Raw genomic sequence first — 20333 nt, forward strand, 5'->3', positions numbered from 1 at the left:
TAATGCTGGTTGATTCACCTTGAAGAGTATAGGAGTAGTTCCCAAGGACACAGTAGCTTTCTGTTGCACATCCCTTGATTAGTGAGTTTTGTCCTACTGAAATATTATCATTATAGTTTCTGTTTAGAATTTTTGTTGATATTTTTTAATGTCACTGTCTATATTAAAAAAATCCTATAACTCATACAATTTTCACACTGGCCATTAGGCTTAAAATATATCAATACTTCCTCTTCTTTGACAGCAGCCACATGGGCCAAAGACTGGAGCTGACCTCATAGACTACTATGGGAGATTTGTGTAGGCTTGCTCTGTGACCTGGGCAGAGGTAATTGTGCAGGTAGGTGGAGTAGATAGACGGTGTCTATAACCTATTGTGATGTTATCTATACAAAGGTGATATCTGTCATTGTAATCCGTACTTTCATGCTATGAGATGGCTACTGAAGAGTAAATCTATGAATAGCAACATGAAAAAAAAATCCAAAATTCTAAAAAAATTATTTAACATAAAGCATGGTTTATATAATAAGTAATTTTATGGTCACACATTTAATTTAAATAGGTTTTCCGGTATTTGAACATCGGTGAACCTATCCTCACGATAGGTCATCAATATCTGATTAATGGGGGGTCCACCTTCCTTCATTCTGCCTATGCCCTCTTTGAAGGGATACCAGTGCTCTCACAAGGTCTCTAGCATCTGAGTATACCAAGCCCAGTGTCATGCTTTGTATAGTGGCTGAGCTTCGTATTGCATCTCAACCCTATTGACTTCACCAACAGGTGATGTGACTGATGGACATGACATCTCAGGCCAAGGAAGAGGTTGAGCACTGTGGCCCCTTCCCACAGCCAGGGGCGGATTGGTTATAGACCTTACAGGGAAGTTTCCCTGTGGGCTAATGTGCAGGAGGCTGCCCAAGCCCTCCTCACTCCTCACAATGAGCTGCCAGCGTTAATTAATGCTGTGAGAATGAGATACTCATGTACCCGGGCAGCGACCACACATGCCCTCCTGAATTCAACTGCTGTAACCCCCCATCTCCCCTCCTAAGCACCCTGCTCCATATCTTAATCTGAAAAAACTTCAGGAGTAGGATAGAAAATGTTATCTACTGATGGTCATCACAGTGGTTCAGATTTCGGCACAATAAATTCTGTTGCACTGTGGTATATAATGGGATGGTATTTTGTACTATGGTATTGCTGACTTTGCCTACTTGTGTTGCCCGTCTAAAACATGGGGCCACTCTTACGTTTTTTTTTTCCGGGGCTACTTTAAGTTCCCATTCCGCCCATGCCCAAAGCTGATAAGTGGGGGTGCCAGTAAACCTCACCAATCTGATGTTGATGACCTATTTTGCAGATAGGATGTCAATAGTTAACTCCCAGAAACCCCTTTATAAAAAATAAAAATCAATTTTCAGTGAGCTCCCCCTAGTGGTGGCTGCAGGCAAACAGTATGTCTATACAGAGGATTTGGATCTCTGTATCTGAAAAAAAACTAGGTGGACAAATAATGAAATTAATTTACATTTTGGATCTATACAAACAAGAAATTAATAGACATTATAATGATTAATCCTAAAATCTTAGATTCAAGAAGACTTACCTGTTTTATTTTCTGTCATGAAAATACATTTATTATTATTACCAGTACAAGTTACGGTTACTGAAGAGTCAGACGCGGAGACAGAATAAGACTGGTAAGAATAAGACTGGTATGACGGACACACCAGGCCATTGGTCTCAGAACTGCTGGATAATACTGTTGTGGAAAAGAGTAGTAAATAGTAATATATAATGGCTGCAGTACATAAAGTATCATATACAATATTCTAATCATGGATTAGAATCAGGATGTTATAGTCATCTCTGATATTAAATACAACGGAAACAGAAATGCCAAACCATGTTGGCCTGGTCTAGTTGAAAAAAAGTTAGATTGGACAATATATGGCGTGACTTATAGGTGTTGTAGCAGTCGCAGTTGCGATCATGCTCACAAGCCAGGACAACCAAGAGGCTCCTTTGTGATTTTCTTTGATGTCTGGCATTCAAAAGCTGTTAAGTGGGATATACCGGAGTGGAGGAGACGGGGAAAGAAGATTTATGATGTTGGACATTCCCCAGCATCAGAAAGAAGATCATTAACCTTTCGATGTCAAAAGTAACAGTTGGTCAGTATACAGTCAAAGAATGGAAGCTGTGGAGAAGAATGCAGACGGTTGGCTGCAAGAGTTAAAGTAAGAGATGAGCGAATTTCATATTTTGAAATTCGTTCATGCTATGTTTACCGGTAAAAGGTGAATTGCGTTATGGATTCCGTTACCACGGACCATAACGCAATTGTATGACGGAATGCCTTTAGAGGCATTCCTTTATTCAAGTTTATGGGCTGCAAAACAGATCCGTTCCGTTTCCGTTATGCAGGGGAGTCCAGCTGAGCTGGGCTGGAGATTATACTCTACCACTACTGCTACTTACAGTGGTGGTGGTGTGTGGCGGGGTATATGTGACTAATGTCTCACTCATGTCAGGATCTACAGCCCAAGTAAATTAAAGTTGGATATTCATGCACATGTACATACATAGAACTGCAAAAAAAGGTAAATGTGAGGTGAGAGCCCCCTTCTTCTGTCATACACCTTAGACACTGTGATCTCTATTTGAGAAGCAGACAACTCCATTCAGAGAAGATTCAAGTGCACTGCAATCACTGTCTGCTAGTGCTGCATTGATGGATCAGCAAAAGGGTTACACCAACTCATATACTGATTGCATATTTCTAGGATATGCCATCAATATCAAATAGGTGCTTGTCCCACCTCTGGGACCCTGTCCTTTCTCCATAACTGGGCCCTGAAGTGAAGGAGAATGTGCTACATGTTCTCCATTCATTTCCATGGAATTTCTTAAAATGCAAGTGAGCTCAGCTATTTTCAGAAATCCTATAGCAGCGAATGGAGAGCACACCACGCATTGACAGCCACCTCTCCATTCACCATTGTGGAACAGCCAGAAATAGTCAAGCCAGCACTTCCATAAAGATGAATGGAGACAATGCTTGTAGAGTTGAGCGAACCCAAACAGTAAAGTTCGGGTTCGTACCGAACTTTAGGTTTTTCGGCACCCGGACCCGAACCCGAACTTTTACGTAAAAGTTTGGGTTCGGTGTTCAGCGCTTTCTTGGCGCTTTTTGAAAAGCTGCACAGCAGCCAATCAACTACTTGCCCCAAAAGGCCATCACAGCCATGCCTACTATTGTCATGGCTGTGATTGGCCAACTGCAGCATGTGACACAGCCTCTATTTAAGCTGGAGTCACGTAGCGCCGCCCGTCACTCTGCTCGGATTAGTGTGGGAGAGGCTGCAGCTGCTGTGAGGGAGAGATCAGGGAGAAATCTTATCAAGAACTGTTTTTTGTACTCAACGATCTACAACAAATGTGTTTTGTGGGTGCAGTGCCCAATTTTTTTAAGCCTGCCCTGAGCCAACTACTGCTGAAAACGAACTTTTTTTTCTTCAGTTAGTCAATATCAATACATAATCGGCAGCCATTTTATGCAACAATAGTGCACCAGCACAGGCTATCTGCATGTCTGCAAGTCCAGAAATACAGCTTTTTGCTTACTGGGGTTAAAAAAAAATACATCTGTTAAATATAGTGCACATCTGGGATTACACGTGCATAAGTGACTGTCACATTTAGGACAGAAATACAGCTTTTTGGTTACTGGGGTGAAAAAACCCTCTAATATACTGCACATCTGGGATAAGACAAGCATAAGTGACTGTCACATTTAGGCCAGAAATACGGCTTTTTGGTTACTGGGGTGAAAAAACCCTCTGATATACTGCACATCTGGGATAAGACGTGCATAAGTGACTGTCACATTTAGGCCACAAATACCGCTGTCATATAGAGTTTTAAAAAAAAAAAAATGTGCAATACCCTACATCAGGGTTTTTATTGGGGGTTAATTATTTTTAACATACTTAACCACTTTTTACTTTGCTTTGTAAACGCTAACTATGAGGCAAACATCTAATAAGGGACGCGGTCATGGTCGTGGTGTTGGTGGAGCCTCTGGTGCAGGGAGAGGATGCGGCCGTTCTGCCACAGCTACAGGGGAGGAGGAAGAGGTCGTTAACGCAGCTGTGTTAGCGCCAGCACCTCAGAAGGCAGGGTTAGCATGGCCGACATGTGGAAAAGCTTTGTCACCTTGCCGCAACAACCTGTCCCAACTGCTGATATGGAGCGTGTTAGCAGGAGGCAGCATTTGAACAACATGGTGGAACAGTACCTGTGCACACGCCTACACGTACTGACTGATGGTTCTGCCCCATTCAACTTCTGGGTCTCCAAATTATCCACATGGCCAGAGCTTGCCCTGTATGCCTTGGAGGTGCTGGCCTGCCCTGCAGCCAGTGTACTCTCTGAACGTGTATTTAGCACGGCAGGGGGCATCATTACAGACAGACGCAGCCGCCTGTCCACAGCCAACGTGGACAAGCTCACGTTCATTAAAATGAACCAGGCTTGGATCCCACAAGACTTCTCTGTACCTTGTGCAGAATAGACATTTATACCACCATCAAACAAATTCTTGTACTCAAGTCAAATGCAATGATTCTTTGTTTTCTTTTCTTTTTTTTATTTGTCCCAATATTTTGCGGGCTACCTACCCCAATAAAAAAAATAAAAAAACATTGTTGGCTACCTCCTCCTCCTCCATTGCTGCCTCCACCTTCAACACCACATTCACCGCCTCCTCAACCTCCGACTCCATATCCACCTCCTTCTCTGTGTTGCAGGTTAATAATTTGTAATTTTTTGTTATTTTATTTCATTTTAAGTTATTTCCCTATCCACATTTGTTTGCAGAGCAGTTGCCATGCTCTTAAGCACATTTTACTGCCTTTTACATCCCTCTAGCCTTTTCAAGGACTATTTTAGAGCCATTTTAATGCAAAAAAGTGCCAATTTTAGTGCCCTAAATTGAAAAAATTCTTATTTTCAATTGTCGGGTGACATTTTACCATTTTTGGCGTATACAAACCCCTGCTGTGCCTGGGTGACAGGGGCCTAAATCTCTCAAAATCGTCTGTTCTATTGCTGGGTGACATAAACCCCCTTTTGCCATGAATGAACCCCTGCTCTGCATTGCTGACAGGGAACTAAATTTAGTGAAAACATCTGTTACTGATCGGAAGATTCGCGACTACAAGCGCACGCTGATGGCATTCCCACCTGACAGCAGGGGCACAGTGGAAGCACAAGGCGAAGGCAGAGGAGGACGAAGAGGTCGCCAACGCAGCTGGGGCACCGCCAGCACCTGAGAAGGCAGGGTTAGCATGGCCCAAATGTGGAAAAGCTTTGTCAGCCTTGGAGGTGCTGACCTGCCTTGCAGCCAGTGTATAGTGTGAACGTGTGTTTAGCATGGCAGAGAGCATTATCACAGGCCGCAGCCAATGTGGACAAGCTCACGTTTATTAAAATGAACCAGGCGTGGATCCCACAGGACTTGTCCGTACCTTGTGCAGAATAGACATTTATACTAGCCTCAACCATCCATTCTTGTACTCAAGTGCACTTATTCTTAGTTTTATTTTGTTATGTGTCCCAATATTTTGGGGGATACCCCAATTTAAAAAAAAAAAATAACCCAAATCAGTGTTGGCTACCTATTCCTCCTTCACCGCCGCTTCCACCTACACCGCCACGTCAACCTACACCACCACATCCACTCTTCCACCGCCTCCTCAACCTCCTACTCCTAGATCCAGATTGTTATTTTTAATTTTTCTGCGTTTTATGTTATTTTAAGTTATTTCCCTATCCACATTTGTTTGCAGAACAGTTGCCATGCTCTTAAGCACATTTTGATGCCTTTTGCAGCCCTCTAGCCCTTTCCAGGACTATTTTAGAGCCATTTTAGTGCCCAAAAGTTCGGGTCCCCATTTACTTATATGGGGTTCGGGGTCAAGTTCGGGTCCCGAACCCGAACTTTTTTTTCAAGTTCGGCCGAACTTGCCGAGCCCGAACATCCAAGTGTCCGCTCAACTCTACATGCTTGCACTGTGTGCTCTTCTTCAATTCAGAGGGTGCGTTCTAGAGATGGGAGTGGGTCTAAAAGGTGAGACCCACACCTATCTATGATTGATAGTATGTGTTAGTGATGTGCCTAATATCTATTTAAGAGACCCAGCAATGCTGCTATAAAGGTACAGATGAGCTGCAGCCGACAAGCACAAGGAGAAGTTGTGCTGGGGTGATCAAACTGAACTAATGCGCTGTATGGATGCAACTAGTGTTGAGCGAATCAGGGTGCACGACGTGGACTTCGATCCAAATTTCTGTGAAAATTAGATTCACTGTGAAGCTCAATTTCCTCGTGGTAAGTGGTACCGAATCGATTTTCCCTGAAATTGGGTAAAAAAAATAAAATAAAATCATACTTTATTTACCTCATCATTTTGAGCATGAAGAGCCCACCACTGCCATCGTGATTGACGATCCCACAAAATCCTTCATGTGGCGACGTATGATATGGATGATCTTCAATCAAGATGGCGGTGGTGGGCTCTTCATGCTCAAAATGATTGAGGTAAGTATGATTTTATTTATTTCAATTATAGACTTAAATATTAAAGTCAAATGCCGCGATCAGCGATGAACATTGCATCTGACGGGTACAATGACGGGGAACGATGCAATCGCCGCTCCATGACATTGCACTCACTAATTACAAAGAAATGCGCTTCATGATGAAGTAATTCGTCACGTAGCTAATTTTTTTGTAAAATTTGTTAAAGCAGCTGAATCGAATTTTAGAGAACTTTGCTCAACACTATACAACATGTGAATAAACCAGGGGTAGTGTGTAACGTCGGCATGTAATGCAATGTCAGGTTCTTTTATTCTAAGAGCTCAAGCAGGAACGTCTCTCTTCCAGGAAAGCAAGAGTCAGGCAGGTTTGGCCCATCTGATTTTTGTTTCCTTTGTGAGCCCTTTATGTTTCTCACCTCCTTGGCCAGTTTGAGTAGGCATTGTTATAAGGACACTGAGAAAGTAGGTGGAAGTTATCTTTTTGAATATGGGCGATCACCATTATCTATATCCCCTTTGAGGGTATGTGGATATTAGATGATGGAGGGGGGAGTGTTTCACTTATTTACTTGGAGGAGAAGCTTTTGCCTTGGCAGAGCCCATACAATAACATATTACATGGCTAACCATGTGCATGTCCTATGTATGTCTTACTTCTTGCAATGATAACAGATGATCACTGAGAGTCCCCATAGCCAGACCTTCTGTGATCTGGTCATTATTGGAGGATCTACCGCATAGTGTTCTACAATTTGAGAGCACCATAGTATGGGGACAGATCCAACCTACTATTAATGTAATATCAATCTACTAGAAGAGCTCTTCTCTCACTTCCAACAGTCAGCCGCCATGAATGACCAAGTATCATCTGCGTAATGTCATCAACACAAAGTGACCGACTTACATATAGGAACAGGAGGAGTGCAGTCGTCAGTAGAGCAGCAAGTATAGGCCATCCCTAATTTAACTCCATTCACGTCGACATTTCCCTGGAAGTTACATTCAGATTCAGGAACACATCCCCTGCTGAAATCTGTAAAAGTTTCTCCACCTGCAAATGTACATAAAGGAGGTTTTAAAGAAGGAAAGAGACTGCAGTGTGGAGATAAAGAATACATGTGAGCATCATTACAACCAGTTGATCACTCCTGTTCTGGCTTCTATAAAAGACTTGTTCTTTTCTTAAAAACTGATGTTCAGTCCTTAGGATAGTCCATCAATAATGACCAAGACGCTGCTAAAAGTACAGCATTGTACACTGTGGACGAGTGTAATCAATGAAGAGGACATTGGGTTTACAAGAGCGCCACAGCCCGCTCAATCAGCTGATTGGTGGCCGCGTCCAGAGTAGGACCCTAATAAAAGATATCAGTTTTGCAGAGTAAAATCCACAGGATCTGCCATAGATGTCTGACAGATGTGGCCCTCAAACCTTCTCCTGTTTGGTGAGATGACCAAAGGCTGCCACATCCATGCAGAGAGGATGGAGAGGGGTGAGAGGTGGGCGCCGCTCTCTCATTCTGGTCTATGGGAGTTAAAGGGAATGTATCACCTACATGTATTTTCCCAATTAAACCAGATAGTAATAAAATATTTTTTTTAAATCTGTTTTATTTTCTTATTGTAATTTTTTTCTGAACATGTTTATGGGAGCGGCCATTTTGCCTGAGTTGCTGTTAGCAGCATTTACAGATATGCTTTACAGCAGCCACATAGCTCATTAGTCCGATAGACATGAGATGTTTGATGGCTTCTATAGGAGAGTATTGCGGGCATGCTCTTTGACCTTTGCAGAGGTCACTCTGCAGGTAGGGGGAGTAGATAAGCTCTGACTGTCACCTACTGTTAATGACAGGTCCTGAGTTATCTATATAGAGGTGTTATCTGTCATTGTAACCCTGTCTGTAATGATAATGAGATGACTGCTGAAAAGTGATCTGTTCAGAACAGTGTCAGTGGTTTGTGTGTGGTATTTCATCTCAGTCAAATTCACTTCAGTGGAACTGAGCTGCAATAATGGACACAACCTGTGGATAAATGTGGCACTGTTTCTGAAAGAAGGCAGCAACGTTTTTCTAATCCTGGTCAATCCCTTTAAGCCAGGGATCAGCAGCCTTTGGCACTCCAGCTGCTGTGAATCTATAACTCCCAGCATGCAAACATACTCGGCTGTTCTTCTAACTCACACAGCAGTGAATGGAGCACTCAGGGAGTTATAGTTTCAGACCAGCTGGAGTGCCGGAGGTTTCTGATCTCTGCTTTAAACAGTAGGCCGTTTTCTGATTACGTGTTCCCTTTAAAGGGATTATCCTATGACATATAAAAAATGAAAATCAGACATCATATACCATATTTTTCACCCTATAAGACGCACCGGCCCATAAGACGCACCTAGGTTTTTGAGGAGGAAAATAAGAAAAAAAAATTTTTTAACCGAAAGGTGTGCTTTTGTTGGGTTTTGAACTAATGGTGGTCTGTGCATGACACTACTAAGGGGGATCTGTAGATGGCACTGTTATGGGGGGATCTGTGGATGGCACTGTTATGGGGGGATCTGTGGATGGCACTGTTATGGGGGGATCTGTGGATGGCACTGTTATGGGGGGATCTGTGGATGGCACTGTTATGGGGGGATCTGTGGATGGCACTGTTATGGGGGATCTGAGGGGGGCACTGTTATGGGGGGATCTGTGGATGGCACTGTTATGGGGGGGTGATCTGTGGATGGCTCTGTTATAGGGGGTGATCTGTGGATGGCACTGTTATGGGGGGGAGATCTGTGGATGGCACTGCTATATATGTGTCTCCCACAGATCCCCCACCCCATAACAGTGCCATCCACATATTCCCCACCCCATAATAGTCGCATCCACAGATGCCCTAATATACCGGAGCTAAACCTGTGGGACGGGGAAGGGAGGAGGGGCCGGTGTCATGCAAATGCAGGGGGGCCGGTGCGGTCACTGTACTCCGGCCCCTCCGCTCACTCACTGCATTATTGCCTAAACCTTATATAATAATAACTTTAATTGAAGTTCCGATCCCCAGACCAATATGTGCTACTTACTAAATGTCCTCTGTAGCAGGTAGAGCAGGGCAGGCGGCCGACCGTAACTTACTGACGTCACGTGCCTGCCCCGCCTACTTTATGAATGAAGTAGGCGGCGCAGGTACGTGACGTCAGTGAGTTACAGCCGGCCGCCCGCCCTGCTCTGCCTGCTACAGGAAGTGAGCGGAGGGGCCGGAGTACAGTGACCGCACCGGCCCTGCCGCATTTGCATGACACCGGCCCCTCCTCCCTCCCCCTCCAGCTGATACATCACAGTCTGCGATGTAAAATGGCAGCATTCGCCCCATAAGACGCAGGGGCATATTCCCCCCCACTTTTGGGGGGGGGGAAGTGCGTCTTATGGGACGAAAAATACGGTAGTACATGACAATATATTTCTAACAAAGCTAGAACCAGCCCTGTACCTCACATGGATCCAGAGATCTCCCCATTCATTGCTCTGCTAGATTTATATCAAGCTGACAGCTCAGGGGGCGTGTCTATTCAGCTCCAGCTAAGGGGGCGTGTCCATCTTCTCCCTATCACAACTCAGGAGGCAGTTGAAGGATGAAACTGAGCATGTGCGGCCATATCAGTGAGCAGGGACAAAGAAATAATAAGAAAAAAAAACAGCAGGTGGTGCTATACAGATACATTATATTGAATTACTCATTGGCTATGATAAATATTTAATTACATGGAAATACAAAAGTAATCAGATCCAGGTGCTGGTTTGAAAACTGTAGAATATTTTTCATCGGACAACCCTCTTTAAGGAAATGACTGTTTGTATAACAGCAGCAGAAGTTGTATTATAAAGTGTTACTGTCTCATGGAGGTAAACCCTTTTTTTTGTATTTGGGCAGCTGTCTTACTAAGAGAGATGGGGGGCCAGGGCCACTTGTTCCAGAGTGGAGCACCCCCCCCCCCCCTCTCAATGGTGAATGATAACTGGCTGCCTACATTGACATCAGCCAGACGATGAATGTGGGACTTACCCAGCTACATGGTCTCTGCTCTCTCCTATAGCGGATTTAATTTCACTCACACCCCCCGCCCGTCTTCAAACATGGTGGAGAAGTTGGTCTTCTTCTATCAGACACCTGCTCCTACAGCCCAACTCCTCTGCCACCCTCCATTAAGCTCACTTCATTTGAAGTACACTCTGTTTGCATCTACTGTCCCTCCAAGTAGCTGTCATTTACTGCCCCTCAGGCCCAGCCACCATTTTTCTTGACCACTTCAACACCTGGCTCCTACACTTTCTTTCTGCTGACATCCCCACTATCATCATGGGTGATTTCAACATCCCCATTGACACTTGCCATTCAGACGCCTCCAAGCTTCTTGCACTCTCCTCCTCCTTCGGCCTCTCGCAGTGGTCCTCTTCTCCCACCCACAGAGATGGTTACACTCTGGATCTTATTTTTACCCACCTCTGCTCCCTATCTAACCTTTCTAAATCGCCTCTCCCCCTATCCGACCACAACCTACTCACCTTCTCCTCACTGGTCTCTTCTTCTGCTCCCCTGGTCCACACACTAGCACACCCCGCAGGAACTTTAAACATCTTGACTTTCACTTGCTTTCTGACTCTCTTCTGCCTCTCTCTACCATTTGTTCCCTCCAGGACGCAGATGCTGCCACCACTCTGTATAACACCACAATAAGTACAGGTCTGGATTCTGTTGCTTCCCTCACACACAACAAAACCCGGAAAATCAACAGACAACCCTGGCACCAGCCTGACCAAAAAGCTCAGACAAGCTTCCACTGCTGCTGAGCGGCGATGAAAGAAATCCCATTCTAAGGATCACTTCACCATATATAAGCAATACCTTCTCATTTTCAAATCCTCACTCGCCGATGCAAAATAGGCCTACTTCTCATTTCTACTTCTTTGGATTAAAATTAACTCTTTTGCCCTGTGGATTGCAAAGGACTTTCATCAGTTTCCAAAGGACTCTGCAACTTTAAGCACTTTCAGGAAAGAAAAAGGACTCGAGTTATTGTTGAGCCTCACCTGACATTGACATTTGCACTTATAAAGATTGCACTATTTTATATCAAATGTTTGCAACATAAAAGCTTGCACTTAATTGTCATGCTATTTAATAACTTATGTCATCATAACCAGTTTACAAATGTTATGTAATGTTCAAGATATCCTGCCCATTGTGTGTGTTCTCCTTCTAGGTGCCGCAATGTGAATTTATGTATTGTCTACCATGATTGCACTTACCATTGCACTTAACAAAAAATGTAGCACCTTTCTTAAAGTGTGCCTTTTTACAGCTCTTGTTCTCTCCCCCTTATACGGACTGTCAATATACGGACGTTGTACACCAATGGCCTATACCCGGTGATATATACCCATAGGTACCCAGGGTAGGACTAAATGGTAAGTCCTGACAGGTCCAGATTACTTCACAGGTACCCCTGCTGCTTCGGGAATCGTTAGAAGCCCTAGGCTGCTCCTTCCCGCTTGTTTTATGTTCCGGATTGTTCCCATCCGGAGGTGTCTCATTTCCAGGAGCGCACAGGATTAAAGACCCTCCTCCTGTGACATTGCCAGAAGACACGGAGACAATAAATACCTCCCCTTCTGAGCGTTTGCCTAAGGTAAGGCGCCTCAAGCCTTAGAGCCATATATTCTAGCTTCCTCATAGACATCATAGTGATCGTGCTATAAGCCAAATTTCTTCAGGCTATGATGCAGGGAAGAGAATACAGGATAAAGCCACCCTTTCATTTGCGGGCATTCCATTACATAATGGTGGGATTACGGAGTAAAGACACCCCCATGTTTTCTTTGGTGTTTAAAGGATCCAGAACATACAAAGTCAGTCAGTAAAGGTTTTGCTTTGTGCAGTTATAGGTTACCTGGTTATACCAAGATAAGGAAACTGTGTGTTGGACACCTTATGCTAGCGGGTCAGGATCCTCGAGGAAACCGTTAAATGTTTTGTCTTTGTATGTCATTTATGTGTATATTCATGCAGCACTTTGTATTAATTGGGTACCCAGAGCTCACTCCTTACCCGCCTATCTTGTGCCAAGGGCGGCTTCACTTAAAGTAAAGGGGTATGTAACATCCTGAAGTATGTCACTAAACTTCTGTTCCCCTGCTTCATAATGTTAGGTATATGCATAATGTCATCTGGTATAAGTTTGCATCATTTTCCCCATCACGGTAAGAGCAGTGAGACTATGGAACTCTCTGCCTGAGGAGGTGATGGTGAGTACAATAAAGGAATTCAAGAGGGGCCTGGACGTATTTCTGGAGCTTAATAATATTACAGGCTATAGCTACTAGAGAGGGGTCGTTGATCCAGGGAGTTGTTCTGATTGCATGATTGGAGTCGGGAAGGAATTTTTTATTCCCCTAGAGTGGAGAAAATTGGCTTCTACCTCACAGGGTTTTTTGCCTTCCTCTGGATCAACTTGCAGGATAACAGGCCGAACTGGATGGACAAATGTCTTTTTTCGGCCTTATGTACTATGTTACCATGTTACTATGTTACTATGTGCATTTTCCAGGTCTGTTGCATTGTATTTATGCTGTAATATTCATATACACCAGCAGGTGGCAGCAAAGTATGTAGCAGAATAAAGCCAGTTAGTATACCTAGACTGGAATATTCCATTCCAGGCTAGCTTCCCCCTATCTGAGGAGGAGTGGAATGTTCCCACATCCTACTTCAGAGGGAGGACAGAAAGTTCTAGGCAAAGTGCACCAGCCACCCCCTGTTGGGGTAGGCTGTGTGAATAGGAGCTCCCAGAAACAGGGATCCCAACCAAGGATTCAGGCCTTTGCTGAGGCCCAAAGCAACATTCCCAGACTGAGTTCCTTACCTCAGCTTGTTGACCAAGAAAGCAGCAACTTCAGAACTACTAGATCTCCAGGACACCACTATCATTCCCTGCGAGCAGTCCTGTAAGTACAGATTCCAGAACAAGGAGAAGATAAGTACCTCCATAGCTAGTCAGGCCCAAACAAAGCAGAACCCAAGACAGAGCAGAAGACAGATACCTGCCAGATTCTTAAAGGTCTATGTACTAGATGCAGAAGATATATATAATTCCTGCCACATATTGCCAATACCTGCTGGGACCCCAGACTATTGCTGTAACATTGTATGGATCTAGAGCTGCATAAGATAACCTCAAGTAAAGACAAGGTGGAATTCCATCATTCCTCCATTACTCCTATTTACAACACTCAATTTGTTGCATGTGAGCCAGGATACAGGAGTCCAGCCTTTACTAAGGTAGGAGACACCGTTGACACAATACAGAGACAATATCCCCCTTTGGCATTCCTAACCTAGTACATGAGCTATACCATCTTAAAGGGCCCTGCTACAGAACCTGCGCAAGCTGCAACTGGCGTCACAAACTTAGTTACACCTAAATCTGACCCACTGCATAGCAGCCCCAATGACCCAGTGTCCTGCTCATTGCACTTGCGATGTAAAACTGCCAGCATTCGCCCCATAAGATGCAGGGGCATTTTTCCCCCATTTTGGGGGGAGAAAAAGTGCGTCTTATGGGGTGAAAAATACGGTACTTTTATAACCCTTTCCAGCTTTATGAAAGTCAACAATTCCTAATCATAGGTCTTCTGAGAGCTCTTTTGTGCGAGGCATCATTCACATCAGGCAATGCTTCTTATGAAAAGCAAACCCAGAAATGGTGTGTGTTTTTTATCGGGCAGGGCAGCTGTAACCAACCCCTCCAATCTTATCTCATTGATTAGACTCCAGTTAGCTGATACCTCACTCCAAATAGCTCTTGGAGATGTCTAGGGATTCACATACTATTTCCACCTACACTGTGAATGTTTACATGGTGTGTTCAATAAAAACATGGTAACATTTAATTCTTTGTGTGTTATTAGTTTAAGCAGACTGTGATTGTCTATTGTCGTGACTTAGATCAAGATCAGATCACATTTTATGACCAATTTGTGCAGAAATCCATATCATTCGAAAGGGTTCACATACTTTTTCTTGCAACTGTATGTGGCGCTGGGAAGTGTATCTGAAATCCTAGCAACGTACAGCTACAGCGCGCTGATCGGGTGGGAGCAGGAGCTGCGCCTGCCCGATCAGCTACAGGGGTCCGGCAGCCACTGATAGGACCCCTGCTGTATGCGCTGGCATCAGTGAAAACACTGATGCTGGCGCATTTACCCTTGTAATGCCGAGGTCAGCGCTGAACAGGGCATGTATGGTATACTGACGGGTCCCGGGTGTCCATCGGTTACCTGCGCTGCAGTGACAAGGACCAGATGGCTGGGAGGGCAGCCCGATGCTTTCCTTAGGCATCGTGGCTGCCTTACTTGTTAGCCTGTGAGATCCAGCCCCCTGGGTCTCACAGACAAGCAGGCTGAAGGCTTTTACACTGTGTAATACACTTACAGCCAATGCATTACACTACAGATGTATTGTAGTATTGGCTCCATCAGATCCTCCTTCATAGATGACCTCAAATCTGATAAAATTATTTTAAGGCTAGAGAACAGCCTCTCTACACCAACTTGGGTTGGTGGCAAAGCGGTGACCACATGGACAACATCTCTAACAATCTCAGGGTATGAAGGAATTGCCTCCTGCACAGTCAGTTTTGATGATCGGTTGAACTCTTCTACTTCTGTGAGAGCAAGTGAAAAAAAATACCGAAATACGGTCAATCTGTTTGCTTTGGGAGCGGAATCTTTTCCCCTGTGGCAATGCTTTGCCTGCTCCATGTCATCCAAATACTTGTCAAGGTAAACTCCTCATCTGATGAGGCTAACGATATGGCAGCAGTAGCACCGTCCAGACCCAATTCCTCTTGCTCTTGGCAGTCCTGTAGCCCACTCATCCTAATTGCTACCTCAGTCAGAGCTGTATTTAGAAAATGTCTTCTTTTAACTTTATGTTGAAAGCTAATCTTTGTAACTAGTGAGAAAACCTCTTTAAAGGGAACCTGTCACCTCCCAAAACCATCCCAAGCCGCCAGCAGTACCTGCGTGTAGCGAGCAGCGTGTTTCTGATGATGACTTTCTTCCTGAAGGCAGATGCAACAAAAGTACTGAAAATGTTGTTTTATCCCGTGTCCGGCGCGCTTCTCCACACATGCTTGAAGTCAAGAGGGCAGCGGCCTCCTTGCTTTAGGTCACGGTAACCAGCCCCCTTCCCTTCCCCTTCGCTGTGACAGACAACCGGCTGTTCAGCAAAGGCAGCCGTACATTCGTGCATAAGCGCTGTCAGTCACAGCGAAGGGGAAGGGAAGGGGGCTGGTTACCGTGACTTGAAGCAAGGAGGCCGCTGCCTCCTTGACTTCAAGCATGTGCGGAGAAGCGCGCCGGACACGGGATAAAACAACATTTTCAGTACTTTTGTTGCATCTGCCTTCAGGAAGAAAGGCATTATCAGAAACACGCTGCTCACTATACGCCGGTACTGCTGGCGTTTTGGGATGGTTTTGGGAGGTGACAGGTTCCCTTTAATCTTGTTTTCTCGAGCAGATCTGAGATGAGTGCAGCCATTCCTTCCCAGTGCCTTTCTCCTCTGATCTGTAGCGGAGGAGCTTCACTACTGAGCATCTACATAAAGGGCAGCACACAATCATCTCAACTAAAAGCCTAGATCCTTAGATCAGGAATAGAACAGACATATATAGCACATTTCATCATTTTCCCAAATTCATATGAAAATATATTCAGCACATACTGCATTGAACTAACTCTACCAATTTATTATATATTTTTAGAGTCTGAGTCGGTCCATTTTATAACAACTCTGACTCCACCAAAATGGACACCGACTCCGACTCCATAGCCCTGGTTCCATTGGTTGTATTAAATCGAAACGGAACAAACCGGATCCATCATGAAAATAATTGTAAGTCAATGGGTGACAGATCCATTTTTTTTTTAGTGATGGTTCAACACTACTACAAAACGGAACTGATGCATACTGATCAGTCTTGTCCTCTTTGGCAATAAATGGGGACAAAACGATCCCTTCTGGGTCACTTTTGAGATCCTCTGCCCAATCTAAATATCGGATTGCCAAAACGCTGATGTGAAAGTAGCCGAAGGGAACGGACACGTAAACAAAATACGTTCCTGTGAATGTAGCCTTATAGTTATTTTATAATTTGCCTAAATCATGCTACTGCATTCTATATATACCTGACCTGTAAAATACAGTATGTACCCCAAAGTGGTGCCATAAAAAAAATACAACTCATCCAAAAAAAAAAACTCCCACAGCTACATATAGGAAAAATAATGTTATGATCTAGAGATGCAATGGTTAAAAAAATAAATAAATAATGTTGGGCTTTCTTGGCCCTTTAGCGGTTACAGGTGAAATGGTTGATTGGACCCACTTTCTTCTTTCTATATCAATGGAATTTATGGGTTTTCAATAAAAGTTATGCTATAAGGCCGGTCCAGCACTTGGTTGGGGGTATTTAAGTTTACAGGTTTCAATAAGGTGGGACGTAGGAGGATATGTGTCATTTTCAAATTTTAATTAAAATCTTTTTGGGTGTGTTCAACAGGTAAACTCATAATAAAATGAGACATTCCTTCACAAATTATCACACGTTTTTTTGTAAACCTAGGTCTCTGAGGTTTGGTATGTGGTTCGCTTACATATTTATCAGATATTTCTGAGAATAGTCAATCTGTGTCATGTGTCAGCAATTACATCTATATTTGAGCATACCTGCAGGTGTGGGGTGGGGGCCGAGAAATAAATTAACTTAACTATGTAGCAAAAAATGTCTGGCCCCACACCTTCTTTGCAACATAGTTAAAGGGTTTCTGTCACCAGATTTAATCCTATTAAGCGATGTGCTAATGTCAGCTAAATCTAACTAGCCTATTCCTACTTTTATCAGTGCCCCCGTTAAGCCAGACCTTTTATAATATGCTAATTAGCCTCTAGGAGTAGGGGGGGGGGGGGGCGTTGTTCCTGCTCCTAGAGGCTCCATTCTCCCACCTCTGTCACCTCCCTCTATGTCCTGATTTACAGGGCCAGGCAGCACTCGCATCCGTCGGCCAGCCCTGTGCTCTGGTGAATTCTCACGCCATTCAGTATTCAGCGCAGGCGCCGTGAGGGAGAGACGCTCGCCGGCTGCCAGCTTCCTCACCGCGCCTGCGCCGAATACTGAATGGCACAAGATTTTCAACTCAACCTCATACTCAATACCAAGAAAACAAAGGAGCTAATTCTGGATTTTAGGAAGAAGAAACGAAATGGACACCATCCCATTAGCATTAATGGTGGAAACGTGGAGATAGTTCAAAGTTTCAGATTCTTGGGAGTTCATATTAGTCAGGACCTGTCATGGATAAAAAACACAACAGAAATTACCAAAAAAGGCCTTCAGAGGCTTTATTTTCTGAGGAGTCTGAAGAAAGCACAAATCCCAATACAGCTGCACCATAGAATCTGCTCTCACATACTGCATTACAGGGTGGTCCTCCGGCTGCTCTTCTGAGGACAAGAAGACCCTCAAGCGCATCCTCAGAATGGCTGGAAGAATCACTGCTACTCAGCTACCATCACTGGATGACATCTTCACTGCTCCCTGCAGCAACAGGGCAAAAATTATCTGCGGGGATCCAACTCACCCCGGCCACAGCCTTTTCATTCCCCTACCCTCTGGTAGGCGTCTTAGAGCCCTACATGCCCGCACCACTAGGCTGAAGGACAGCTTTTACCCCAAAACAATCAATCTCCTAAATGCTCGGAGATTATTGCCCCTTCCTAGGATAGAAACTACCACAGACTGAAAGTGACTGCTGCATTTATGACCCCATGATGATCTCTTGTCTGCAGTGGTGTCTGATCAGGGTGTATATATACTCATCAGCACTTCCTACCTTGCTCTTGCTATATATATGCTGTGAACTGTGAATAGTAATGCTTTCTAGTGAAATGTTTTTTTTTTTTCTAGTGTAATGCTTTAGTTTAAATGTCAGTTCTTGTTCCTCTGTCCATGGCATCTAGGATTGCTCCAAACAACATTTCATTGTATTGTACTTTGTATTACATTGTATTGTACAGTGACAACAAAGGCATCTTATCTTATCTTATATCTTATCTTATCTTAGATGTGAGTAAAGTCCAGAGACCCAGGAGAAGCCATATTCCTCCTCAGCTAGTCAGTCCACATACAGCAGAAGATAGAGAGTGCAGAAGCCAAATTCCTGCCACAGTATAGAGCTAACAAGCAGACGTCCTTTCCTGCAAGCTCCAGGTACATGAGAGAGCAGAAGATAAATTCCTGCCAACCATCGCCAATACCTGCTGGGACCCAAGACTAAAGCTGGATCTTGCTTGGATGAAAGTTACCATCAGTAAAGACAAGTTTGAACTTTATCAAAGGTCTGGATCTCGATTACTGCTGCAAATTCCTCTATTAGTCCTACTAGCACCACACTCCTTTTATTGCAAGTGAGCCAGGATCCAGGAGTCCAGCCGTACCCAGGTAGGAGACACCGTTGACACCATTATCACCACCATACAGAGACATTCCTAACCTGGGGCGTGAGTTATAACACCTTGGAGGGCCCTGTGACAGTACCCTGCGCACGCTGCAATTGGCATCATGAGCAAAACTATAGACTATTATATCCCTATCCTGACCCACTGCATAATTTAGCCTCTGTGTAACCGTACCACGGTCCTGCTCATTGCATATGGACATATGCTACTCTTTTTGCTAAGCATATATCCCCATCCAGGAATCCATCCCAGTGTTTTGTGAAACCTATGGAATAAGCCGGTCCACCCATATTTTGGGTATGAAAAGCAGGAAGTGGGGAGTGATAATAGGAGCCACTGAGGAAGGAGCTTGTTGCTCCGAAACGCGTTTGATACTATAAGCAGCCCCAAAAGACCCCTGACCGGGCTGCCTAGGATGACCGGCAGTTACAGAAAGAATTTGACTTAAGAAACTTGGACTATTCTAAGCCATACAAGCGCGCTCCCACCAACCTTCCAGGGGAGAGTCCGATCACGTGGGACGCCAAGGAGCAGCGCACGCCGGCAGCAGCTGGGAGAGTCGGGAGGCCGAGTCCAGGAGATGGAGATCATCGGGTGAATAAATGTGGTCACATCCGCTGTGCTACAGAGCGTTTTATGAACATTAGCTCTGGCTATATTGCTGACCCCATCTGCCACCTGTATGTTTGGGATGCACAACGTGCCACTGACATTCAAAAGCCATATTTGAACTGATATATTGAGGAACATCGTGAGCAGTTTATCAATTCAGCCACTAACAACAATCATGGATTTAAATTGATTGAACTACATCTGGCTTCAGATTTGCCCAATCTATCACTATACACCTGTTGCAGTTACATTTTTTCATCTATTTATTTTAGGGTGGGATTCATATTTTTAGGGTGGGATTTATGTTATAAGCTAGTGCAATGAGCAGAACCGTGGTACGGTTACACCGACGCCAAATTATGCAGTGGGTCAGGATATGGGTATAATAGATATGGGTATAATAGTCTATAGTTTGTTTGTGACACCAATTGCAGCGTGTGCAGGGTACAATCACAGGGCCCTTTAAGGATGTTATAACTCACGCCCCAGGTTAGGAATGCCAGAGTGGTGTAATGTCTCTGTATGGTGGCGATAATGGTGTCAAC

General features: G+C 44.3%; 1 long non-coding RNA gene across 1 annotated transcript; it reads right to left on the reverse strand.

The window, feature by feature from the left end:
* Positions 1 to 1718: 1718 nt before the first annotated feature.
* Positions 1719 to 16472, reverse strand: LOC120992920. Its single transcript, XR_005777111.1, has 3 exons — positions 16458 to 16472; positions 7520 to 7660; positions 1719 to 1771 (listed from the first exon to the last, which is right to left on the reverse strand). It is a non-coding gene; the product is annotated as an uncharacterized LOC120992920 (long non-coding RNA).
* Positions 16473 to 20333: the final 3861 nt, after the last annotated feature.

The sequence above is a fragment of the Bufo bufo genome, chromosome 1 (assembly GCF_905171765.1).
Source record: "Bufo bufo chromosome 1, aBufBuf1.1, whole genome shotgun sequence".
Classification (NCBI taxonomy): Eukaryota; Metazoa; Chordata; class Amphibia; order Anura; family Bufonidae; genus Bufo; species Bufo bufo.